General features: G+C 41.6%; 1 long non-coding RNA gene across 18 annotated transcripts in view; it reads left to right on the forward strand.

The window, feature by feature from the left end:
• Nucleotides 1-4214: 4214 nt before the first annotated feature.
• Nucleotides 4215-20180, forward strand: part of LOC116444799 — a 63289-nt gene continuing 47323 nt past the window's right edge. For 16 of the 18 annotated variants that reach the window (XR_004240514.1, XR_004240507.1, XR_004240517.1 and 13 more), the window contains exons 1-4: nt 4215-4347; nt 10427-10695; nt 11780-11890; nt 16415-16497. This is a non-coding gene — a long non-coding RNA (uncharacterized LOC116444799). Of the gene's footprint in view, nt 4348-10426; nt 10696-11779; nt 11891-11977; nt 15761-16414; nt 16498-20180 lie in introns of those variants that run through there. The other 2 variants (XR_004240508.1, XR_004240521.1) reach the window with 2 other exon arrangements.

Here is a 20180-nt window from a genome sequence, read left to right on the forward strand (position 1 = left end):
GGGAAGAAAAGGCAAAACAGTTGGCAAGTGGCATACAGGAGATTTGGTTATTATTTATCGTGTAGAAGTGAAACAAGGCCTTCATGGCCTGCCTTGCTCTGGAGGATAATCAGTGTGTTAGTGGTCAGGGTGATACTCCATGGTGAATTGCACCAGTGCACTCTATAGAGCCTAAAGCCAAGTAACATTTGTTTACCTTAAAAAGGCATGAGAAACTCCAGGTCTAATTGAAGTTTCAGCATTTTTTGTTCCAAGAAATGGAAGTTACTCCACCTCTCACACCTGGTTTTGTGTCTTAAGTGTGAGGTCTGCTTCAGCAAGTACTTACATGAAAACAGAGCTCAGGTCTGACTGCAGGTTCAGGGCTTTAGCAGGAGTTAATTTTCATTAATTTAGGATTGTATTTTGTGCTTTTAAGAAAACAAGGTCTCGAAGAATTGCAAAACTCTCAGCTCCCATGCTGGCAGGTGGATCATGAAGAAATGATCTCTGAAATACTTTAAAGTCTTCCAAATAATCAAGTATAGTGACGAAGATTTTTCCAAATGAATTCTTAATGCAGGATATTCTACTGCACTGTTCTTCTATAGAGACTGCCAACTTCTTTCTTTGCATTCTTTATCTCACATTCTTTTAAGCACATGCTATTACCTTTCTTTGTGCTGCTTCATATTCCCATTATTGCTGCTTCACTCAGTCAGGCCATTCCAACATACACATTGCACCTGCTTGGATATCTTTAAAACTACCTCTACAAATCCCTAAATCCATTACAGATGCAAACAAGAGCCTCGCAGTGAGACAGTCTGTCTTGTGGACACCAAGTTGTCATCAAAAATCTCACCATCACTTCTTCACCTGCTCATGTGGTACCCAGCTGTGCCTTGCTGTGGCCCTGCCTTTGCCTGGAGTGTGAGATTTGCTGTTCAGAGGAGAGATTCCCATTTCTGAAAGACTCCATGTCAATCTCTAGCTGGCCCCCGTATGTTCTTCAAGAGAACATACACAATTAAGTTTTGATGGGGGAGAGGGGAATGCTTTAGTTCTTCTTCCATGTGCGTTAAAATATAAGTGCATATTGTAAAGAAAATATAGCTGCTTAAGGAAGCAGAGTGGTTAGAGTGAAAACTTCCAATAACTCTGGAAGCCAGTATCTTAACATGTTTTACATTACAGTTCACTGTGTTAACACTTGGCCACAGTGCTGTGCAGCTCCTAATGTATCAGAATTATGGAAACATCTGGGCTAAATAGCTTCATGCCGATCCACTGAGAAAATTCACCAAGGATTCAATACTTTTTAAGATATTTCATTCTCTGTCTAGGATAGTAAGTTGCATTATGCTTATATACCGATTTATGAAACACACAGGAACATTTCGTTTCTTTTTTTTTTTTTTCTTTTAGTCTTTTAAGTGCCTACAGGGCACATCTGTGCTTTTTTATTAAGAGCTATGTTATGGCTGGGCCTTGCGTGGCTGCAGTGTGGGAGAGGAGCAGAGAGGTTCCTTTTCCCTTTGCGCAGCCCATCCAGAGACTGCCAAAAATCACAAACCTCTCCAGAGCCAGGAGTAATCCTCTGAAAGAAAGATGTTTCTGCTGCATCTCTGTCCTGCTGGCCAGGAGAGCTGGCTGACCATGTGGGAAAGTACCAGATTACTCTGTTGTGACACAGCCAAGGTGCTCTGGTTGGAAGCCCCTTTGCTGCAGGCATTGCTTCCCACACGCTGTCTGTCCCTGGCACACCCTTCTGCTGGGACTGCAGGAGCAGCACGTCCACTGGCATCCTCTGATCTCACCAAAGTGCTGTTCTGGGGACACCCAACTCTGCTTTGGTGTGTTTGTGTTGTGCTGGTACAGAGAGGATGGTCTGTAGCAAGCACTGAAATCTACCTTGAGGTCTCTTGTAGGGCACACACGGCTCCTGCTGACTGTGAGGTCTGTAGTGTTGTACACTGATCCCATTTGGTGTCATAAGGAGCTTTTGGGTTCCAAAACTTCCTTGCCTCCCTGAAAAGCGTGCATGCTGTACGGTGCTCTGCTGCATAACCCTTACAAAAAACTAACAGCAAGATGTTGTTCTGGTGTGGCTTTGGCCTGTGCAGGTCAGTGCTAGGCATCAAAATGTCTTGAGTTTCAGTCCAGCAGATGATCAGTGTGGGGCTCACTCTGACACCATGTAAAATAACTGCCATTAAACTTTTACTGTTGGGCAAACCCTACATTCTCTTTCCTAAAGAGGTGAGAGATTGCTACAGAGCCTTCATTTTTTCCCTGGAAGTATTCATGTGCTGGATACGTCTTTGAATTGCTTCCTCCTGGCTCTGAAAGCTCAGCCTTCATCTGGTGTTCAGGCTGGACTTCAAATGAGGTGAGGAGCTGGAGAAGAGACGTTTTGTGCGTAAGGGACTGGACTGTCCTGTGGCACTTCCTTCCAAGGTGACAAGTTTGCTTAAGTTAACTGGTCAGGACTGAGTCCCAGTCACGGACTAGAGATCTTCAGGTGCGAGGACACAGAGTTACTCTGGTATCAAGATGACATCTTTCTGTGTGGAGAAGAGAATGTTGTCATCCTTTCTCTGAGTGTCAAATAAAGCATATTCAGCCTTGCTTGTGCAGCATGAAGAACACATAAACTTTTTTTTTTTTTTTCCAAAAAGGATTTTTCCAGATCCTTCAATTTTACTCACATTTGAGAGCAGTAAATTAAACTCCTTCTCATGGCGTGAATTTCTAAATCGTCTGGTACAAAATTTTTCTTCTGTCTCCTTAATTAAATTGGATGTCTTCTTTTCTTCTAGTGAAGGGGATGATTTTCACCCACTGTAATGTTTTAAGCTGACGTGATAAACTCTTGCTCTGATGGAAAACCCGTTAAAAAGCAGACCTGGGAGCAGCAATACCAGCTTGTCACCCAACACTCATCTCCTTGAAGTAGGTATGTGAACTTTAGTATCCCTTCTACCTAAGGTACAGGTTTTGTGGGGTACAAATAAGAACCCTTCTACGTTGTGCTGACTTGCTCTTCACTAGGCCAAAGAAATGTAAATACAGATCAGGAAATGTTCAAGGCAACGCATGGTATGGGGAGTTAATCTACTTTATATGCATATAGAAAGCTTTTATAGGGATGATCATCAACACAAGCTCTTGTCTGATGTGCACTGTAAATAAAGTTGTGTCCCAGGCCTCTGTAAATCTCAGCAGCCTGGACTGCCCTGAGCATTGAGAGAACCCAGCTCAGCACGGAGAACAGAATGCTGACACGTAGCACTTCAGGTCATTGTGAATTTCCCAGCTTTAAACCGAGCCCTAAACACGACTGTAAAAGCGCTGTGATGAGGCCTCTGTGAGCATGAGCTTCCCAGGGTGCGCTGGGATTTTCTGGGATGAGAACAAAGCGCCTCTGTCTGAGGGCTCAGCGTTCTTCGTGACTAATCTGGAGCTGGAGACTCAGCCCCAACAGCAACTGGTTTCTCTGCTCTGGGTTCCAGCTGCTGGGCATAGTTTGTTTACTTTACCCTCTGCAAACCTTGTAATGTGTATACTTAAAGGAAAAAAGTCTGCAAACTTCAGAAGATGAAAGACACCACTTCATAAGTCTTCCACCTCTGAGTATAGGAACAAAGAGCCAGCCATGATTATATTTAACGCATTGTTGCCAAGTATCCTGAAAATACATTGAGGAGTGCTGTATGATTTTTGTATGCACTGGAATATAGATGTGCAAAGCTGAACAGAGCTTCATTTCCTTCCTGTGATTGGTGTTTGCAATGGCTTAGAATCTCTTAAAATGCTTTGCCAAAGTGAGATGGTGAAGAAAAAACATTTTATTGATAGAATTGCTGGTTTTCTCTCCTTTTTTAATGTCATGAGCCTCCATGAAAGCACATCTCCCAATTCTCTTGCCTGGAGTAAATTCCAGGAAAGATACATAGCACAGTGTGTTTCTTTGCATTAAACACCAGGTAAGTGCTGCAGGTGGACTTGTTCAGTTGGCATTACAGATGTTTTCAAGTCCCCAAATGTGCTGGTGACTGGTGTGTGTTCTGACATTCAGGAATACCCACGTGTCAGTGAGAATGAATTTCATGTCATTCCTGCTTTGTTGTAGATGCACCTTTCTCAGCTGTTCTTAGTACTGAAAGTGCCAAGTATCACATTCACACAGTTAAGGAAATCATTCATGAAATAAAAACATATTTTCCAGGACATTTATTGACTTCGTGTCCAAGGGGATCCCATCTGCAGCCCAGGAGGGAAATGCCATTTGGAAAAATCACAGGAGGATGTCTTGCAGCTCTCACTTGTTCTCAGGACACCCATGATTCCTGTCAGTTTTCTCAGGTATTTTCAGTTGGAGAAAGATAACACAAACTGTTGTATGGAACAGTTCTTTATTTACGAATATTTATTCAAGCTTCTTCATTTTTTTACTGTTCTACATGGTCTTTACTGAAATTGGTGCAGTGTTTATCTGCAATGTTTTGGAAAATACTATGTTTTAAGCCTTTTATAAAGGGAAGAAATAAGATAGGGTTGTCAGCATGTTCTGCATTCTCTGCTTTCCTAATGGCACGAAATTCTGTGGAAAGTTGGAGGAAGAAGTTGATCCCACAGTACAAGAGGTTTGGGAAATCCCCATGGCACTGGGATGGTATTTTCCCAGGAATGTCTGAAGGCACCTCAAGGTAGGTGATGATTGTTACTTGTGTTTTGCAGTTGGTAAAATTAAACCACTAGAGGTTTAAGTGGTTCACCTGAAGATCAGGTAATAAATCCAGAGTGTGTTAAGCACCAAACTCCCCAGTTCTCAGCCTCTGGCAGCATAGCTCCACTTAGGAAAAAAGGAAAAAATCCCCAAACTCTCTAATTAGTCGTGGAAGGAGTGAATGTGCAGGAATCTCATACACTTTAAATCATACAGTTCTTTTTTCATTGATGTAAAGCATTTCTGGGGCTTGAGTTCACAGGGAGAAAGGGTGACTGAGGTGAGAAGTGTTCAAACAGCTGAACAAACCACACATGCACTTGAAATTACTGCAGGGTTTGTAAGTTCATAAAAGCCTCATAACTGTAAGGTTTATTAGCCAGCATAATAATTTTCCAAAGGAAATAGGGGGACTTGTGAGTTAATTATTGCTCCACTATGCTGCATGTGCTGTAACACTGGAGAAAAAGATGATTTTTCTTTTTTTTCTGCATGTGATTGACCAATACAGTGGTGATCCAGAGAGGTTATGTGGCTATAAAAATAAAGCAAAAATCCCCAGCAAACCAAAACCCTCCAGTAAGAGTGACAGTGGGGTGTGTCATGTTGAAATGCCTCCAGTAGAGATAACTCATTATTAATGCTCCTGCACACAACAAGGGAGCCTTTGGGGAACATTTTTCTGTATGACTGTGCCATTTTTCTCTGACTTGCAAAAAAGGTGCATTCACACTGAAGCTCATTCAGAGAAATGAACGTGGCACATCAGGGGAATGGATTTCAAAGCAAAATCCACAACTTTTAGGTGGAGTGATTTATTTTTCTGATGTGAGTTTTGTTAGGATAATGATCTTCAAAAGCGTGATTTCTGTGGTTAGAGTAATATCCTTGGTGAGCTTTCCTGCAGCTGGCTAGTATGATTCACTAAAAGTTGGTATTTTAGAATTTGTTGGTTTTTTGGGGGTTTTTTTGCAGGAAAAGTAATTTTTTCCACAAGACTCTGAAAGAAATTTATAACGCATATAAATGGAGTTTATTAAGGCTTTGGCAGATTGTGACCCACGTTAATTTGTAAAACTCAGCGTCTCGTAGCAAGTAGTCAAGTTTAGTGTTCTTGGGTTCAGGTAAAGATTCCTGGATACAATTCTCTGATTCTGACCTCAAGCAGCATGTTTTCTTGGACAAGAACATGTTTTCTCCAGTAGGTGTGGGACAAAAGCTTGTATATTGATCAGACCAGCTACTTCTATCAGATTTAAGGTATAATTCACATGTCTGAAGTGGGTAGCGAATATAAAAGTATCTCAACAGCTGCATGAGCTAAACAGACATTTGAAAAGCTTTGGAGGCTTCCTAAAGCCTCCAAAGAGTAAGACTGAATAGTCAACCTACTAATTTTCCAAGGGAAGTAGGTGATGTGAGTTAACCCTCCAGTACGCTGCACACATTTTAGCAGTAGGAAGTGCCATATGGAACAGTGTTTTCACCTTTTTATTTGCTGACGAGAAGTCAAAAGCACAGGGAAAATCCCTACAGTTGGTTCTTTTTTTTTTTCCCAACTGCAGACTGTTATGCCACTTTAAATAAACACGGTAATCTACCAGACTGGTATTAAGATAAATGTTTTGTGGCCTCAGCTAAGTCCATTTCCTGCACTCATTTCTCAGCATGCAGTTGAGAATGGCAATAGCTGGAGCACTTGGGAGGGATCTGGACAGAGACTGATAAAGTACTCGGTAAAAAAGAAGGAGCTGATCACACCCATGGGTGGTCCTTTGCAATGTTTTGTTTACAGAGATCTCTGGCACTATTTGCAACAAAAGCATTCTTCTGACAGGAGGCTGTTCTGGTTTTTCTGAAGTGTTCTGTATGAGTTAATAGGCAGATGTCCTAAAGAGGGAGATTGAGAGGGCTAGGGTTAAAATCCACTGATGTAAGAGATCGTGCACTTCTTCTGTGTGTAACACGAAACATTTGTCATTTATAAAGGTGATTGATTGCCAACCCGCTTATGTTACCTGAACAAAGGATTTAAACCCAGAGTTGAAAATGGACTGCTCAGCTTAGTGGATTTACTCCTGAGTGGATCCACTTGCTTGTTTGGGAGACTAAGAGATACTACATGATAGGGCTTTGGACACTTGGGATATCCATGAGATTGAAAGGCCAGGTATTCAGTAAGTTTTCCTTGGGACAGGAAGAAACAAGGCAGGTCTGGCCCTACAGAGTTGTTTGCAGGCTGAAGAGAGTTCAAGTTTAGCAGAAGGTGTTAGATCACTCTAATGAGTCTAAAAAGTTTCCAGATAGTGACAGGAGACTTCACAGCAGAATTCCAGAAACAGCAATCCAGATAAAACAGCTCTGGAGTCCCCTTTTTTGTTTTTAGCTTTCTCTTCAACATCTGTGTTTTTTCCAGTGAAACTTTTTGTACCGCTAAGGTACAGTAGACAACGATCCCTCTGCGGCAATATTTCTCCTCCTAGATCTTGAAGGAATACTGATTTAGCTTCCATAGTTTATTTACTGGCATTGCCTGTGCTGGCTGTAGGAAGATCATAATAATGTAGTACTGTGAGTAATGATGCATGTGGGGACCTGATGAGCTCCCAGCAGGTCTTCTGATGGCTGATGCCACGTTGCAGGAAACTTAAGAGAAGCCCTTCAAATCATCAGGTACTTTTTCCCTCTTAGGAGCTGCTGCTACAGAGTTTCAAGATTCCCTTTGAGTGGTGTTATCGTTCCTCTCTGTCCTGTGGGAGAGCAGAGGCTGCTTTATGAAGCTAGTCATGGGAATCCTCAGTGGTGTCTCACTAGAAATCATGTACAAGATGCCATTGCAAAAAGATGGATTTCAGAATTGCATGTATACAGTGGATGATAAATACAAGTGACAACAAAGAAACGTCAATAAGAACTTTGTGTAGGAAAGCTACTGCACCGACTCAATCTCCTTCAGTAAAAATGATTGTGGTCCATAGATTCTGGTTATTCCAGCAAAGCACAGTTTACCTTATCACATTTTCAGTTTCATCTAAACTTGCAGAAAGGTTTATTTGAGCCTTGAACTCTACATCAAAACAAAACCTTTGAAAACTTCAAAACTTTACCAGTCTTTTTTTCCCCCATCCACTCCTTTCTGTTCAAATCCGTTTTTTCCATCAGCTGAGGACATTGGCAGATGAATTGGTATTCCTGAGCTAATAATATTCATTCTGGTGGGACCCCAAACTGAGAGAGGCCTTGATGGGTGTTCCCCTCCAGCAGCGACCTGTGATTCTTGGCAGCCCTGGGAAGGAAAGGGGCGACACCAGCCAGAGGAAGGGTTTCTGCTTTCAGTGCACCAGCCAGATTTTGGGTGCTGCTGCCAAGAATGCAGATTTTATTAGTGCTGCAAAAAGAAACTCTGTTCAGGGGTCTTTATTTTCAATTCCAGTTTAATTCATGTTAATACTGCAAAGCGTATTCTCCACTACCCTGATGCCGTTTCACATCCCTGGGTGGAGTTGCCCTTGTGTGATGGAGTGGAAATGGGTTCAGGGTCTTTAGGGAGTTTGATTTATTATACCAGATTTGATGCATAAATGGGCAAATTACGTGGGTGGGGGAGAGATGGGGTAGGGAGAGGAAAGGCCTGGGATATGTGAACTGGTTTCAGTAAGAACCAGTGTGAAATTTCATCCCATTCTTAAGAAGAAACCAGCCTTTTCAAAGTCTCCCCATTTTTCCAGACTTTAAGTAAGTAAGTAAGTAAGTAGCCCATGCTTCCACTTGTTGGCTTCCAATGGAACCCAGAACCAGGGGGTACAAAAGAGACACAAAAAGTCATTTAATGGCTTGAAATGAAGTAGTTACAAATGGATGAGGATGGGATAGGATTGGTTCTTAAGAATTGCCCTATTTGGTTTCTGTAGCAGAAGAAACCTGAAGAATTTTGTTCACCTATTGGTATGTTCACTATATACATCAAACAGGCTATGCCAGGTGCTTGAATAAAGAAACACTTAATTCCTGAAACTTTCATTTACATTAGCTCTAAATTTTGTTACTTACTTTAATTACCCAACCCAAATAAACACTGAGGAGTGTGTCTCACATTAATTTGGGCCCAGACTCAGCAAGGTAATTTAATTAAGCACCAGTATAATTCACAGCACATTAGAAGTCCCACTGAAACCTACTTCTGCCGCTTTGCAGTTGTTTCGAAGCTGGTTTTATTTCTTGACGCTCCAATACAAGCCAAGCTTATTTTTTTTTTTTTTCATTTCAGCTCAAGTTATGAGCAGGGGAGAAAGGCAATTTGAGGTTAAGTGGAGAAAAATTTTACAGACTACTTGGGGAAAAGCTGAATTTTAAGTAGAAATGGATGTAGAGGAACTGAAGCACGTGTGGGCTGGGTGTTTCTCAGGCTGCAGGTGGAGGATCCTTGCCGTGTCCTCAGTTCCCAAGGGTACTGCTTGGATGGGTCTGCACAGGAGGGGACAGGAGGCCACTCTTTCTTAAATACCCTGGGGCTGGGCTGTGTTGTGCCTCTCACGAGAAGTGCCATGATAAAAATCTTGTTGGATGCTGGCAGAGACCAGATCTGCACTTGATTGCTCACCTTGCTTGCCTGCATAGCTTGGAGTGTGCTGGGGGAGCCTTTTGCTGCTGCTGAAACTGTGGCAGAGGAACTGCCCAGATGAATTTCTGTCCAAAAGTTATAAAGAAACCCTCACCTTGGCATTAGCTTGGTTGGAATACTTACTTTTAAGATCCAGCTTGCTCAGAGTGTGGTCCTGCTCATGTTGGTATGAATAACTCCATTATGTAAAAAAAAATTACGACTGCATAAATTAGAAGAAACTTGGATCCTGTGCCATTCTTTCAAAAAATTGTAAATGCAGTTGGGGAATTGACAAATATCTGGAATATTAATCGAAAACACCAAAATACAAAATTTTTTATTTCTTGTTGTGGCTACAACAGTGTTACAGCTCACTCTCTTTTAGCTTTAAATAATTGTCTCGATAATTAAAGATTTAGTTTTAAACCTATTAAAATCACGCTATAAAATTAGTGCCAGTTCTATATAAAATGTAGAGAAACTTAGCCCATGTGAAATGGTTTTTAGTCAAGGAAAATACCTAAACAACTTTCTGGAAGTTCTGAAACATTTTGACAGAACTTCTGATGTAAAGATAAAGATTAGCTGAAAGGTTAGCATTTTAAACCAAATCTTTTTTGTGTAAAACAAGAAGAATCAATCATCACGTTAAAGGGGGACTGTTATAACAATGAAGCAATTTATCATATGCAAATGCAGGGTTATGAATAGACTCTAAAAATCTCTTAGCTTCTTGTCCAGAGCTGCTTTCCCACAAAGTTAGCATTATGTCACTGACAGAGTTGCTGGGAAACTGGGATACTTGCACGGAGAAAATTTGTTTGGAAAATGTTTCTATTTTTGGATTTATCAACATATAATTCTGAAAAAAGACTTTTCTCATTCTCTCCATACCCTCTCCCTCTGTTTGCCTAAAATTTCAAATGGGAATGCTGCTGCCTCAAGTGAATAGTGGTGCTTGGAAGCATTTTAACTTTGTACAATGACACAGAAATGCAAAGTTGTTATTTAAAATATTAAAGAAATAATCCCTTAAAAATAGCACTGCTGTGTTTTCAAGCAGTTTCAGTTGCTACCACTTATTTTAACTGAATTGTTTGTTTAATTTGCAGCACACCTTCTGTGCAACCTGGTCAGTCTGTGGCAACTGCTGGATTACTCCTGTTTCTTTATCTACTCCTCGGGAAATGTTTCTGAGTCAGCAAAGGGAACCCAGCACATTTTCCAGCATCCAGGAGGGAAGGCTTAGGAGAAAGAAGGGCAAACCATTGATGAGCCAGTAACAGTAAACAGAAAGGAGGAAGAGCAAAGTGGAGCAGCTTGAAAGGAAGGCCCGGGTGGACACCAGCAGGAAGTGCTGAGCACTCACTCTGTCAGTGGGGTAAGAAAACTCAGAGCAAGCACACACAGCAAGATCATGATGAACTTCTCAGAAATTAGCCAAATTGTGTTGCACAAATTTATAATCCCTGCTACACTAAAAGTCACAGCAGGGGTGCTTGTCTTGGTCTTGTCTCTGACACTCCTGTTCTTCAGAGAGCTTAATGCTGTCCAGGGGCTGGAAGTGTGGAGGAAGCCCTTCCTTCCTCCCAGCTGCACCTCACATGTCCCAGGACCACCACAAAAGGGATTGGGGTTAGGGTTCTGCTCTTCAGAACAAGCAGCCAGCCCTAAGCCTTCTTCTCTTACAGGCCCCTCATTGTCCTTGTCCTTGTTCTCCAGGTTTTGTCTGCTCTGTGCACATCCTCCTGGGATGGTGGTGCCCGCAGCTGAGCCTCCTTCTTCCCCCCACCAAGCCAAACACAAGTGTTGCTCCCATGTGTTCTACAGATGACACTTGTTTATTCTTCCCACAATGGTTTTCCATTTTTTCCCAGCAGCATGATGTTGTTGACTCATATCTGTGATTTAATATACTATAGCTCAGTAAGGAAATGGTAGAGGATTTGTGGGTTTGATTTTTTTCTTGCCTGTCTGACTGCTTTAATAAACAGAAGAAGAAGGTACTGTAGAATCACTGGCAGATTTAGCTTATTTAATTTATTGGTTTTCTCAATGCTGAGGTTGAAAAGCCACATTCACATATGTACCTGCTGATATCATGATGTCATTAAGACTGGGCTATCAGAAGAATTGTAGAGCCCCTTCTAATGGTATCAGCTGAGAGAGTTGTGCTTGACTTCAGGTTTGTTTGTCTTCACAAATTAATTTTAACCGTATTTTTTTAAATTGGGTCTGAAGTCAGAGTTTGAAAGTGAAGCTAAAAATCTAGTCCTTATTTCTCTTTTGTTTCTGCAAAGCCAAAAGATTGCTGTCCCCTCGCTGTCTGTGTCACAGCAAGCTCAACTTGTTTTCAGCCAAAATGTTATTTGTGTGTCTAAGCCTTTTTCCTCCTGTCAACAAATCCATATTGATGGAAGGCTCAGTTTTGTTATTCATGCTTAAAACTATGTTTTAACTTGCAGGTCTACACTGGAGCCATTATGGTGTGAGAAATATCAAAGATAAGAAGTCCTACAAAGCCATAATTTGTGTGCAAGCTGACATGGTTCAGCAGCATGGACAGGGATAAAAAGGTTGTGGGGGTTTTTTGGGGGTTTTTGTTGTTGTCTTTGTTTTTTGGCAGGGGGGGGTTGGGGTTGTTTTTGGGGGGTTTTTTTATATTTAAAAAATGATTTGGAAACAGATGAATGCTTAACCTCTTGAGACCAAACATATGTTAGTGTGAAGTAGCAAACTTGTGTGTTTGTTGTCCAGTTCATGACTACAATCTGAAAATATTTTGACATCACTAGTTAAAGTTTGATAAAGGTAATTACTGGTGTAGAAGCACCCAAGATGTTTGCCATGTTGGCTGCCTTTCAGTCTATCCCACTGAATATTGCAGTGCTTTCCAGTCAGACATTAGAGACCATGTCATGAATGCTTACAGCAACCTGGCAAAGTTTCCTGCCACTGTATGTGCACTGGCTCCATAAATCCCAGAGTATTTATTTCTGGGTCTGTCATTTTCTTCTTAGAAAAACATTTAATACTCAGACTGTATCTTCTGCACACATTCAAGTGGGAAAAGAAAAGAAAGAAAAAAGAGAGAGGAAAAAAAAAAAGAGACTTGCAGTAGTTCATTTTCAGCTCGTGTTTTGTGTTTGTGGGTATTGCAACAGTTGTAGATCCTGCAAAGTGGAATGGTTCTTGATTTAGTCTGTGACATGATTTTACTCATTCTCCCACTGCTTCCTGAGCTCAGCATGTCCCAGTGTTGTTTGGGAGAGATACGGAGTCAGCTGGCTGCTTTTCCAGGCAGCATTAGTCTCCCCATGCCTCTCCCTGCAGACAGCAACTTCTGTGTGATAAGGCTAAGTTTTCAGCTCTGAACATTCATCAAAACACACCATTCCTCTAGTAAGAACATTAAACTGAGATCTCTGATGCATGGCCAATTCGTCTCCTACACAATGCTCTTCTCAGTTTGCACCTTTAATGCAGCAGGTTTGGAAACAGGCTTTGAAACAGGACCATGTGGCTGAGCACAGAGAGCAGGAACCAGGAGGTTTGACAATTGCATCATTATCTGTGTCATGCAGACGGAGCAGCCCCACAAGAGAGAGCTCTGTATCACAAATGTAGTGGTGGAAATGGGAGTCAGTCCTCTCTCTCCCCATCCAGAATTTTGGGCAGTAGGCTGGGCAAACAGCATGGATGGTTCAGGGCTGCATTTTTTAGCTCCTGGGCTTTTTGGTTTTCCTTCCTTCTTTCCTTCCTTCTTTCCTTCGTTTCCTTCTTTCTGTCTTTCGTGCATTGGTAGCTTATCCCTCCCTCTTCTCTACAGCATCCTTGAGGCCGATGTGCTGCTAGTAGAACTAGACACTCATATTCAACCCAAATCTCTTCTGCTTTTTTGCCAGCTCTACTTGCCAGTTCCAAATGGTCAGGGGAGCAGTGGTTCTAACCAGGCCAAGGGGCATGTTAGGAAGTGAGAACAGGAGACTGTGAGCTCTTACCAGCAACAAGAAAAGGCTGCAGACAGCTCAGCAGTCATCAGGACTGGAGAAGGATGGGGGCAGAATGCTGGGAGTGCTGCTGGTTCCTGCAGAATTCCACTGGAATGGGTATTTCTGACTTAAGGGGAAAAAACCCTCCCCGTAAAGAATAGGGTGGGTTTAGTTCTTAGGACATTTAATGATGTACTGGCACATAGTAACTGCACTATAAATATAGTCTGAAAAAATACGAGCTTAGTTTGGAAGCTGCTCTCAGCTAAATTATGGGGTTTTTATCCTGACCTAAACTGATCCCACATGTTCCTGGAGTCTCCCAATGTTTGAGTGCACAGTAAATCAACTGTAATTTTTGCTTTTTATTGCAAAGAATGAACAGAAGAGATTGGAAATTATATGACTTTAGCATATGTTTATCACATGGTTCAGGATTGTTTGATATCTTTTTAGCTTTAAGATTTAAATAAAGTTTAAAACAGGTATAGAGGATCAAAACTTGTTAACTGGCATTAGCTCAGAGAAAGCAGCCTGAGGTTTACCAAAGTGTTCATTTCACAAACATTCAGTGCCTCTACAGAGAAGAATGCACTGATTTTACAAGTATTCATGTGTTCTGCTCACACATACTGACTGTGTGAAGAAATAGTACCACAGTAAGGAACAGTAAAGGAGGAGGAAGTATCAAGTGACTTCTTTGGTTATGATACCCACTGCTTTAAAGCAACAGCCATTGTACCCCTGGATCGTGGTGTTTCTCCTTCAAAAAATGAGCACATTCAGTATTTACTCTTTTTAACTCTCCTAAGGCCTTCTCTTCCCTCTTCCTCACTCCTCCTTGTTGTACCCACTTCAGGGGTGATGCCATAAACAAGTGTCTGCTCTGCAGCGTGGAGCTTAGCCTGCCCATTTCAACTTTGAAACTCTTTGCCTTTCTGTTCACAGACACATTTTTTTCATCTGATCCCTGCCCTCCAGCCTTTTTTAAGATATTTCATACTTTTTGTTGTTGTACCTTGTAACTTCTTCCTACTCTTTGGCTGCTTTTTCCAATTTTTTTCTTTTTTTCTTTTAACTTCAGAGTTGGTATTTGTATTCTTTACTGGTACTACTGAAATATGGCTAAACTGTCTTCTTGAACTTGGCTTTCCTAATGGACTGGCTTTCCCCTCTGAAACATTAGTCTTGCAGCATGAGTTTTGTGAGCTGACTGCCCACACAAGTCTACTGCCATGTGGGCTGTAGAGTCAGCTTGTCTGAAGCCTTCCTCAGTAATTACCAGGTAATAAAAGTTAACTGCCCCATAAAACCACATGGATGAACCATGCTATTGCTGGCTTGCCCTACTCAGCCATCCTCTTCCTGTGTGCTTGATCTTTTGGGCAGGGGAAAGGACTACCCAGGGTCCCTTTTGGCACTCTTCTCTGTGTTTCTGATAACTGGCGACCTGGCTATGGGCTGCTGCTGACAAGGCTCAGAAGCACATCTCAAACTAGGAGCCTGAAGCAGTGAATCTGAGCTAAGAAGTTCCTACTTTATCTGTCAGAAGGGGGAAAAAAAGAAGTTAAGGCACTCCAAACTCCTCCAACACTTAACTGTTTTCTAGACGCCTTGAAAAGTGTTACAGAGTAATGCTTCAAAGCTTATCTGTTGGCAGCACTATAACTGCTGCAGAGTGAAGGTGTCTAACATGGACTCAAAAAGAGATCAGCTTTGCAACTTCCCTGAATTGGCCATGACTCAAACTGGCAGAACTAGTCTTGATTTTGTAGTTCAGTAGATGTGTATAATACCTTTCTGGAGAATTGGAAGTGTCAGGTTTCTGCCAACCTGCTAACATGATTTATATTGCTCTTGTAACTTGTAATTTTTACTGCTGGGGCTCTGGTATCTTCTTTCTCGTGTGTGTCTTCTACCTCATTTTTTACTTCTCGATGAGATAACAATCCCATTTGGGGGTTGGGTGTTTTTTTTTTTTTTCTTTCGTTATTACTAAGTAACTGAGTTTTCAGTCTTCTTCAGGGCTGCAAGTATGTCTGTGCAGAGTTCCTGGGAGAATTGTAAAGGAGTTTAAAAATGATACAGAAGGCTGTTAAAATACAGGTGGTAGCTTGGGAGGGGAAGCTGCTGAGTTGTAGAGCATCCAGAAATAGCCAGAATATCTTAGGATATCACTTAATCCATGCTCCTGCCCCAAAGAAGAATCTTTACATTAGTACTCCGAACAGAGGCTTGTCTAAATTGTGCTTACATAATGACAACCCTTCAGCCTCATTAGGCAGCCGCTTACCCTTAACCTTAACCCTTGGAAAGATTTTCTTAATCTTGAGTCTTAAGTATTCCAGGATCCCAGAAAGAACCTGTTTGGGATAGCGCCAAAAGAATTCAGCTTCTCTTTTGCTTGCTGCACTGACTTTACAGGAGCGGAGGAGGGAAGCAACAATATGAAAGGTACTTCCAGAACAAAGTGGGTATTTTCAGTCTTTTTTGTCAGATTGATTCTTTTGGTCATTAACGTTGCTGGGAATGCCTGCAACCACTTCAGGGTGTCCCCTTTGCAAGAGGGATCACAGCTGAGTGTTTCCTGCACTGAAAATAAAATCCTGAGCTTTCTGCAAGGGCTGCACATGGCCACACTGCTTTTAGTTAAAAACCAATAGGCTGAGAGCCAGGCTGAGAGCTAGGCAAGGGAACTGAGAAGGGGAAGCACTTGAGAACGCCTTGATTAATAGCATCCCTAAATGACAATGGCTGTTTTATGGTTTTTGTAAGGACTACAGTGTTTCTCATACATAAAAATAGACAAGATGTGGTTGCAATTAATGGAGAGCTCTTTGTTGAAGCTGTTGACTGTAGGAAAGAACCCAAGGGTTTCTTAAGCTCCTCAGTTGTAAAACTAACTAAATACATCTAGGGCTGCCTTGTGTCACTCCATGGCATCTTTCAAAGCTGTAATTAGCAGATACCTCATGAGTTGTGGCTATAGCATGTGGATCAGATGACTCAAATATTTACTTTAGGCCTCTGATTCTCTGTCTCTACATGAGGGAGAATAACTTGGGTTTAACGTCTAGAGACTCATTTTTCTTTGGTTGTCTTGCCTAGACACTTCCTTTCTTCCCCATGGTCTGTCAAACTGAGTCCTCTCCGGTTTCGTCAGTGGCAAGGTACATCTAAAATGTTTACTGGTGAGTCCTTGCTTCATGAAGCCTATTTTTTATTTGGTAAGAAACTAATCTGAAAACTGAATTTTCACTTTCATTTTTTTGCAAGATTGTCCTGTTGTTTCCCAGTGCAACTTTGGAGCACAGGAAACAAATAAAGCCGGGCTACGTTTTTAGCTAGGAAAGGTAAGGGGCAGCTACAGCCTTTGTTCCACTGCTGTCTGCTTGAACAAAGGTAACAGCTCACAGTGTCAAGAAAGAAGTTGTTTTCAGGACAAGAGTTTGTGTGTCAGTTCAAACTACCTAGTTTGAAGCCTTCCCATTTTTTCAGCCCCCAGGCATTTCTTCTGTGTTCTTTCCTTAGCCCATTTGTAAACTTTGAATATTAGCTTTGTCATTAATTTCATATTGACTGTGCCTGAGCTGACCTTGGTTCAGAAATTTCCTAATTGCTCCCTGTGCTCAGCCATTCCACCATAAAGGATAAATACTCAGATGGACTAAATATTGAGCTAAATCAAAGATAGATCTCTCTGTTAGCTGTTTTTGTACACAGTTGGTTGTTCCTAAAGACTGTTCAAAGCCATTCTGTAAGAAATAACTGCATGAGTTCGGCTGTGAGAACAGCACTACACCTAGACCCATACCTGCAAATAGTGTGTTATGGGCAGCTCCTCTTGCATGTACCTGAAACGGATTTATTCCTGCAATCAGCACTTTCCTAGGCATGTGTCCCAGGGGACCTGAACTGAATGTTCAACAATTCTTTAATGAAGAAAGAAAAAGCATGGGGGAGGTTAGCATGTGCTGTAAGTGTATCTGTTTTATAACAGTCATGGTTGTCACAATAAACGTGATTGATGTGCTCTTCATCACCAGCCACTCTCTTAATTCTTTAGATGGTGGCAAAGATGAATAGGGAGCGAACTTCATCCTTCTGGAAAGCTGTGAATTTAAGCCGTGCCAATCTCATGGTTACAGGCAGCTGACTGAATCCCGTGGGAGGTGCAGTCAGGCCGGTAGTGCTTTTCCTCACAGTGATTTTTCATGTGCCAGTCTGGTTCGCCCCTCAGCCCAGTTGTATTTCTCTCGATGAAAACAGAGAGTACTTTTTCCTTTATCAAATTGGCTGTAGTCTTTGGGCACTGAGTAATTCATATGAGTTACGCAATTTATGAAGATAGGCATTACTTTGGCTCCAAGTTCTGTCAAAATACTTAAGTTTGTAGTTACATTTCTGTCTATGACAAGGATTTGTCATATAGTCTAAAGATACGGGTATTCTTTGGGTTTTATTAACCACACACAAAGCTGCAAAACTAACTCCTGTGACTGGTGGGAACAAAAGTTTCCATGAGCCATCAAGTAGGTAAATAACTTCTGCTAATAAGATAGCCTGCCTTGTCTGTCAGTCAGGCAGATCTTACTCTTCTGCTCGCTGCTTTCAGACATACTTAATGGACTGAACTAAAGGAAAATGCCTCCTAGCAAGGATCTTCTTGCTTGAAAGATGTTTGTAACTCTCACTATGAAAGCTTCCCCAAAGTGATCTTTTTAGGATCTGTTTAAAACTAATGAGAAAATCCAGAACTAAAATAGGTAATGAGAGTCATTTAATTGCTTCAGACTATAAGGAAAGTAATTCTCTACTTAATGATTTAGGCTATCAGCCCTTGATCTAGAGCTGAGGGTCTGAACTGCACAGTGTGGTCTGCATCTGGGAACACAAAGGTACAAATTACCTGAGCATCCCTACTCCACCAGAGCCCTCAGCTTCCAAAGTAAATGGGTATCGTCATGAAAAGGCTGGAAATAGTGAGACTGGGAGATGCATGGCATGGCCAGACACTTTCCATTAGAGTCTCCCACCTCTTGGTGAAGCCCCTGGACAAAAATATTGGTAATATTCCATCCTTTTCTTCCAAAGAGGTGACTCATGTCTGGGATCCTGCAACTTTTCCTAAAAGGGAAAGAGTGAAACTGCTGTTGTAGAAGAACTGATTGCAGTGTTTTCCCTCCCTTCAGACCAACATTTTTAACTGAACAAGGATAAAACTGGCAGATAGTCTTTAAGTTTTCTGTCTTGAAATTCCAAACCATTGAAAACAACTAAGCCTGTTCCTGAGTATTCACTCAGAGAAGAGACATAGATAAATAACAAAATTGCGTTTGGAGATGAACAGATGAGTTGACCTTCTGGTCTTTTCAACTTGTTTGCAGTGATTGATGTGAAATTATTATAAAACAAAAATCTGATTGTCTTATAATTTAAAAAGCAGCTGCTGAACTGTTTGTGAAACACAATCAAAGGCTGGTTTACTTCTCATTGTGAGGGTTTGGGTATTTGTACTGAGTGAGAGGAATGGGTTGCTCGTAACCTACCAGGGCACCCTGCTATGGTCTGACCTCAGTCTGCCGGGCAGTCTCCCCTTCATAACCCTGGAAGGGGCTCAGCAGTTTCAGCTGAGATGGGATTTAATCACCTTAATTGCCTATGATGTCTAGGAGCACTGGCAGCTGGATAGAAGGAAAGGATTCCTGTTGGTGCCCACACTGACACACCAGCAGAACCCATCAATTACCTCATGGGTTTGACAACAGCTGCTGGGCCAGCCCATGGCTCCAGCTCCACACTGACCACAGCAGGTATCCACACCTTCCCATGAAGAGTAGATGGCTTAGGGCACTGGAAGGAGACTTATGGGACAAAAATAAGCAGGGAATCAAGTTCTATTAATTTTGCTCCTCATGGAGTAAGCTTTTATTATTGGAGTGGCAGAGCAGCCCCACAGGTCATTTTCTGTCAGGGTGAGATCCCTCTCATCCAGTTTTCAAATCAGGTATCAGTATGTCATGTGCACCTATTTTATTTCTTCTTTTCTTTCCTGCAGAAGGCTTGTTATAAATACAGTCAGAAATTCTAGGAGTTTCTTTCATTTTGAACACATTTATGAAATATATATATAATATTAGTGGAACAAAGGCATAACCAGTACTTATGTACCACTTGTGGCCATCAAAGCATAACCAGAACTGCATTTTACAGGCTATGTATATTTTAATGTCCTTAAAAATTGTCTTCAGTTGATTTTGAAGATGGTCAGAGGTTGAAATACTGATTATCTGTTTTGAGAACGTTATTCCAAGATACAGCAACTGGCAAAGATAATACAGTAGTTTAATAACCTGTGGTATGTTCCTGCAGAGTGGATATAATTTTAAAAAATAATACATAGCTCACAATGCTTGGATGTTATTGACAGATGAGTGAATATAGAACCAAGCTGCAGCCAGTAAACTTCATCTTTTGTGTTGTGAGATAAGCTCGTTTGAAGTCTAGTAGCTACTTTTAATTGTTGTTCATTAACCTTGAATTTTGGCCCCTGAATAACAGGTGGGGGCTACTGTGACCAATGTTTTGGGGAGCTAGAGCGGAGTGTGATGTGCTGATGTGGGAATAGGGTACTGTAAGACACAGCAGCCTTGGCTGATGACTGAATTGCAGCTCTTAGCCTGGCTGGGTTTTTTTGTTTATTTGTCCAGGAGAAGGGGGAATACTGAAGAAATTGTGCATTATTACAACAGTGAACAGTTGGCTGTAGTTTGTATCAAGAGACAAAGAAAGTCATGCCTAATGACTAAAACAGACAGCAGGTTGCAAATTTGGGCTTCATGATGCATTCCAGCCAGTAACATGAAAGACAGGA

The sequence above is a fragment of the Corvus moneduloides genome, chromosome 5 (assembly GCF_009650955.1).
Source record: "Corvus moneduloides isolate bCorMon1 chromosome 5, bCorMon1.pri, whole genome shotgun sequence".
NCBI classification, from domain to species: Eukaryota; Metazoa; Chordata; class Aves; order Passeriformes; family Corvidae; genus Corvus; species Corvus moneduloides.